This window comes from Castor canadensis, chromosome 2, assembly GCF_047511655.1.
Source record: "Castor canadensis chromosome 2, mCasCan1.hap1v2, whole genome shotgun sequence".
NCBI lineage: Eukaryota > Metazoa > Chordata > Mammalia > Rodentia > Castoridae > Castor > Castor canadensis.
In genome coordinates, this window is record NC_133387.1 from 124120508 (window position 1) to 124126387 (window position 5880).

General features: G+C 37.2%; 1 pseudogene; it reads right to left on the bottom strand.

The window, feature by feature from the left end:
• Nucleotides 1-1351: 1351 nt before the first annotated feature.
• LOC109678139 (olfactory receptor 4F15-like) lies at nt 1352-2330 on the bottom strand (annotated as a pseudogene).
• Between the last annotated feature and the right edge of the window lie 3550 nt (nt 2331-5880).

Here is a 5880-nt window from a genome sequence, read left to right on the forward strand (position 1 = left end):
CTCTCCTTCTCCAATTCCAGGGCTTCCTGAGCAGCTTGCTTTCTTTTGTATATCAATCATCAGAAAAGAGGAAAAAAGGAGCTATGATGGAACAAAAGAAAAACATTGAACTTTGTTGTGGGGGCTCAGCCCCTCCATCTGAGCCCCAGGGATCCAGGGTGGAACAGGACCAGGCAGCTTTCTCTGCTAGAAGTGCATCTGCACCCAAGTTTAGGAGAGTGAAGAGAAATTGTCCCCTTATCAGAGCTGAGGCATGCTGACCATCTGTTTGCTGCCGAAAGGTCATTTGGCAAGGAGCAACCCTGGAAAGGTATGGGAAGAACAGAGGGATTTTGGCAGGTTGTTGCCTTGTATCTCAAGTTTCCATACCTGTGGGAAGATGGTGGATGGGAAGAGGCTACTCTGATGGTCTCTGGCACTCCTGACATGCTTGTCACAGATACATTGGTCTTAGATACAAGTGTCTTCAGAAAGTGAACATGCAAACTACTCCTTGCAACATTAACTGTCTTTTATTTTGACTTGCCAGGCAAGACAGACTGTGACATTTGGCAAATACGTAAATCTATCTGTGGGGCACAACCCACTTTAAGAGTTGGAAGATGTTAACCATTGGGTCAAATCTGGCCTGCTGCTGTGTTATTGGTTCCCTGCCATGGTAATTCATGTATGTGCTATCTATGGTTATTTCTACATTAACAACAGCAAAATTGAGTGGATGAAAAACAGGGTTTGTATCCCAGAAAGACAGAGCTATTTACAGCCTAGTCCTTTAAAGAACACTTGTCCATGCCCAGTCTATTCACCTAAAAATAAAGTAGAAAACATGCTTCAACATATGGGAAAGAATGTAAAAGCAAAGAACGTGGATTACATGTATAGGTGATCACAAACCCTAAAGATGACTTCCACTTTTCCCTCAGAACTAAAGGCTAGCATAACAAAGGAAAACTATCAAAAAAGAGAGATGCTGGGTGCACAGATGGTGTGGTATGATGTTAAAAAGTACACTAGCTTTATAACCAGACAACTTGAAAGTGGTAGTGCAGTTATTCTGAGAAACAAATTTATTTACAACGTTTAAGTATGTTAAAGTTATTGTTGGTACAATTTGAGAATTAAAAAGTAAGAGTTAATACACACTTTGATTTCTATATGTTGTATATAAACATCCATCCTTCTCTTCAGAGAAAACTGTCACCCATTCTTTGGTGGGAATAGATAGACCTCAACATAAGTGATGAATTACAAAGAACACCCAGAATGATGCCTACTAAAAACTATCTTCTCAAATGATGTGACATTTATGAACTTCCAGTGGTCACATAGACATTCGTTTCAACCAAGTCACTTAAGTGGTTTTTCTGCAACCCAGTAGCTTATTGAATACTCTCCTCATTGCTACTTTTATCTCTCTATTCCTGAACATGTAGATGACTGGATTTAGAAAGGGAATCAAAAGTGCATCAAATATGGCTAGAAACTTATCCAGAGGGGTTGAAGGAGTGGGGCGCATATAGAAAAAAAATCAATGGACCAAAGAATAGAACACCACAGAAATATGAGCTGACAAAGTAGAAAGAGCCTTGGATGAGCTTTCCAATGAGTGTTTCAGAAGGGTCACCAAGAGGAAGATATAAGAGAGGATGAGTAAGAAGAATGCTCCCAAAGAAATCAACCCACTATTCTTTAACTTATAAACTCCACTTTATAAACTCCAGTTTATAAGTGTCTGTGCAAGCAAGTTTAATGAGCCAAGGAATGTCACGGTAAAAGCTGTCCAGTACATTAGGGCCACAGAAGGGCAAGTTTACAACAAAAGCCATCTGGACCAATGAGTGAATGAAACCAATGATCCAGGCAGCAATGAAAATTAAAGTGCACCTTCGTGGGGTCATGATGGTCAGGTAGTGGAGAGGCTTACATATGGCTGCATACCTGTCAAAGGACATGGCTATCAGCAGAACCATCTCAGCACCCCCCACTACATGGCTAAAGAAGATCTGTGTGATACAGCCCCCAAAGGAGATGACTTTCTTCTTCCTGAAAAGATCACAAATCATCTTGGGTGCTGCAATGGAGCAAAATACCAGATCAATGACAGAGAGATTGGCCAGGAGAAAATACATGGGGGAACGCAAGTAAGAATCAAAGGTTATAGTGACAACTATGAGGAGGTTTCCTATTAAACTGGACACATAAAAGAGACATGAAAAGAAAAAAAGAAAAATCTGAATTTCCAAAGAATTAGAGAGTCCCAACAACACAAATTCAGTCACCACAGTGTGGTTTGCTCCATTCTTTGGCCCTTTTGGTAGGTTTACTTTCATGTTACCTAGAGGGAAAAAAATGAGGTAATTTATATTAAGAGTGTTATATTAATATCCTCTAGGAAAAAGTTATATACATCATGAAGTAAAAAATTACCTGGGCATTTCACAGAAAGCAAATGGCAGTCTGTTGATGACTAATGCTATTGAACCAGAGGACAGTAAATAAGTTGTCACTGGGCTTGCTAACACCAATGGAGAGTGGTCCAGTGGGCTGGCACATTTGGTGCCCGTGAAAGAACCACAGATGAAGAACACTGGATATTAGCTATCTGCATTGCTGTGATCAGTGTTAGCCATCTGCTCCCTGGATAGTAATAGCCAGTCACCCACCCACCCACCCACCCCCACACAGACACACACACAAACCCCAGAGAGACAAGGAAGAGTGTTGCATGACACAGATTTGTAAGATCCTGTAACTCTGATTTTGCTATCCAAGCCAGAAATTGTCTTTATTTTACACTTACCATGGTAGTATTCACTCTTGTATATCTGAACCAAATGGCACCTCATCTGCCACATCTTCTTCTTGATCCATTTTACATCCAAATTAACCTACTGTATTTATTGATCAAATGTCTATTTTCCCCATATGATTATAAACCAACAAGATTACAAATTACTGCCTCTTTACATTTTAATTCCCAGTTTTTCCATGCAATGTTTGACAAATACTGGTTGATCAAAAAATATTTTTGAGTTAATGTTTGAGTTGAAATAGTTCTGATCTATTAATTAATCACATTATGTGCCAGTAACACTAGAAAAATAGCAAAAAGCAAACTAGGCAAAAGTCTGTGTCCTCGTAGATTTACATCTTGAGAGAGTTAGACAATTAAAATATTGATAAATAAATGAAGATAAATAGAGTGTCAAATGATAGTTTTACTATGGAGAAAAATTGAACAAAGAGTGGGGCAATATTGGGATTTCTATTATATAACCTGCTAACCAGCCAGGTGAGCAGAATCTAATAAAATGAACAAGTGATTAAGATAAGTGTGGAAAAGAATTCCAGGTTAGCAGTCATAAATGCGAGCTCATTTTGATGTTCAGAGAGCTACCATGAGGTTGACAAGGCAGACGGTGCAAAGGATGAATGTCTAGTAAATGAGGATAGTGAGGTAACCAGAACACAGACCATGCAGGTTCTCATGGGCCATAAGAAAGACTTTGGTTATGATTACTCTGATAGAACAACCAAATGAGTTTTGAACAGAAAAACAACAAGATTTAGCTTATATTGTTCAAGGGTTTCTTATTGCTTTATTGTGAACATAGAAGGCATTGTAGAGAGAAGCAGGAAGATAGGTCATAAGCACTTTTTATCATGATCAAGCAGTGATGCAGGACATGATGTTGACTTGGACCAGGTGGCAGAGATAGTGAGAGGAGGGGGATTCTGGAGACAACGAAATGATACATCATGAGATTTCCAGGACTATTTTCACCTTGGCCTTTGGGAGACTGTGAAGTCTTCATTTCATTGGAGAGTTCATAAGAAAATAAAGAAGAGTATAAATGTTCAAAAGGAACGGTGGTGGGCATGAGAATGGATGATGTACTCCATATGCAAATATGAAAATAGAATAATGAAAGCCATTAACATTTTTAAAGGGGATAAATAAGGGGGAATAATATCAAAGTGCATTATATGTGTGTATACAAATATCACAATTATTATATGCTAATTTTGAAAGGCCAGAGTAGCCAAGTTTGTTTAATTTTTATAAAAAAAAATTATCCATAATTTTTTATTTCTGTCAAGAATTTTAGTGACTTAAATTCAATGACTGTATTAATATTCTCTGTCTAGCTGTCTTACTTATTTGGGCCAAGATTGCTAATATATTTGAAAAATTGTTATTTAGTAATTGTATAAATAACTGAAAACAAAAGGAATCATACACAATTCATGTTGTACAACAGTGTACCCTAGGTTTATATTATCATGGAAGGTTCTGCTAGAACAAAGCAGGAATTATTATTTGCAATGGATAAAATATCTTTTACATACTATGCAGTATTCTAAATGAATTCCTCTTTGTCAAATAATTGTCTTAGGAGAATGGTTGACAAAATGAATTTTAGTATGATATATCCAATATATTGTAAGAACATTTGTAGATTCCACAATGTACCTCCACACAGAAACAGCAATAAAAATAGCATGGTACCAGCACAAAAACAGACATGAAGACCAGTGGAACAGAATAAAAGACCTGGATAAAAATCCACAAAGCTATGCCCTTGTAATTTTTGACAAAATTGCCAAAAATATATGATGGAGAAAAGACAGCCTCTTCAACAAATCTTGTTGATAAAACTGGACATCTGCCTGCAAAAAACTGAAACTATATCCATGCTTACCACCTTGTACAAGTATCAACTCAAAGTGGATTTTTAAAGACCTTAATATTAAGACCTGAAACTTTGCTCATACAGGAAAGAGCAGAGAATGCACTGGAAGCAATAGGCATAGGCAATGACTTCCTCAGTAGAACTCAAGCGGCATAACAACTAAGAGAAAAGATCTACTAATGGGACTACATGAAATTAAAAAGCAGCTACATGAAAAAAGCAATGGTCTCTAAACTGAAGAAGAGTGGAAGAAAATCTTTGCCAGCTGTACATCTGATGAGGGGTTTAGTCTGATAACCAGAATATACAGGGAGCTCAAAACTCTAAACTCCCAAAAATCAATGACAAAATGAACTGAACAGAGCCCTTTCAAAGGAAGAAGTTCAAATGGCTGAAAACATGAAATGCAAATCAAAACCACATTAAGATTCCTCCTCCCTACTGTTAGAATAGCTACCATAAAAAACACAAATGACAACAAATGTTAGAGAGGATGCAGGGAAAAAGGAAAACTCATAAACTGTGGTGTGAATGTAAGCTGGTAAATATCTTATAGAAAACTGTTTGGAGGCTTCTTTAAAAACTAAAATAAATCTGCTATACAATCCAGCAATACCACTCCTAGGGATATACCCAAGTGAATGTGAGTCATTTTACAACAAAGACACCTGCACACCCATCTTTATTGTAGCACTATTCACAATAGCTAAACTATAGAAACAGCCAAGATGCCCCACGACTGATGAATGGCTTAAGAAAATGTGGTATTTATACACATTGGAATTTTACTCAGCCACAAAAAAGAATGAAATTTTGTCATTTGCAGATAAATGATGGAACTGGAGAACATCATCTTAAGTGAAGTTAACCAGACTCAGAAGGCCAAAAGCCACCTGTTCTCTGTCATATGTGGAATACAGACCTAACACAAATGCAGCAATATTATGAAACACTGGTCACACTAACAAGAGGTCACACATGGAGGGGTAGAGAAACTAAGAACTTGAAAAGGATTAATATAATCTATACAAGAATGAATATAGAAATCTTAAACCTCTGTAACTACCATAAGAAACGGACTAAGTTAGAATGAAGAAAATCAGAGGAGATAAACAATTGGGGTTATTATACATATATACATGGAAATATAACAAGGAAACTCCCTGTGTAGCAATCTTTATCTCAA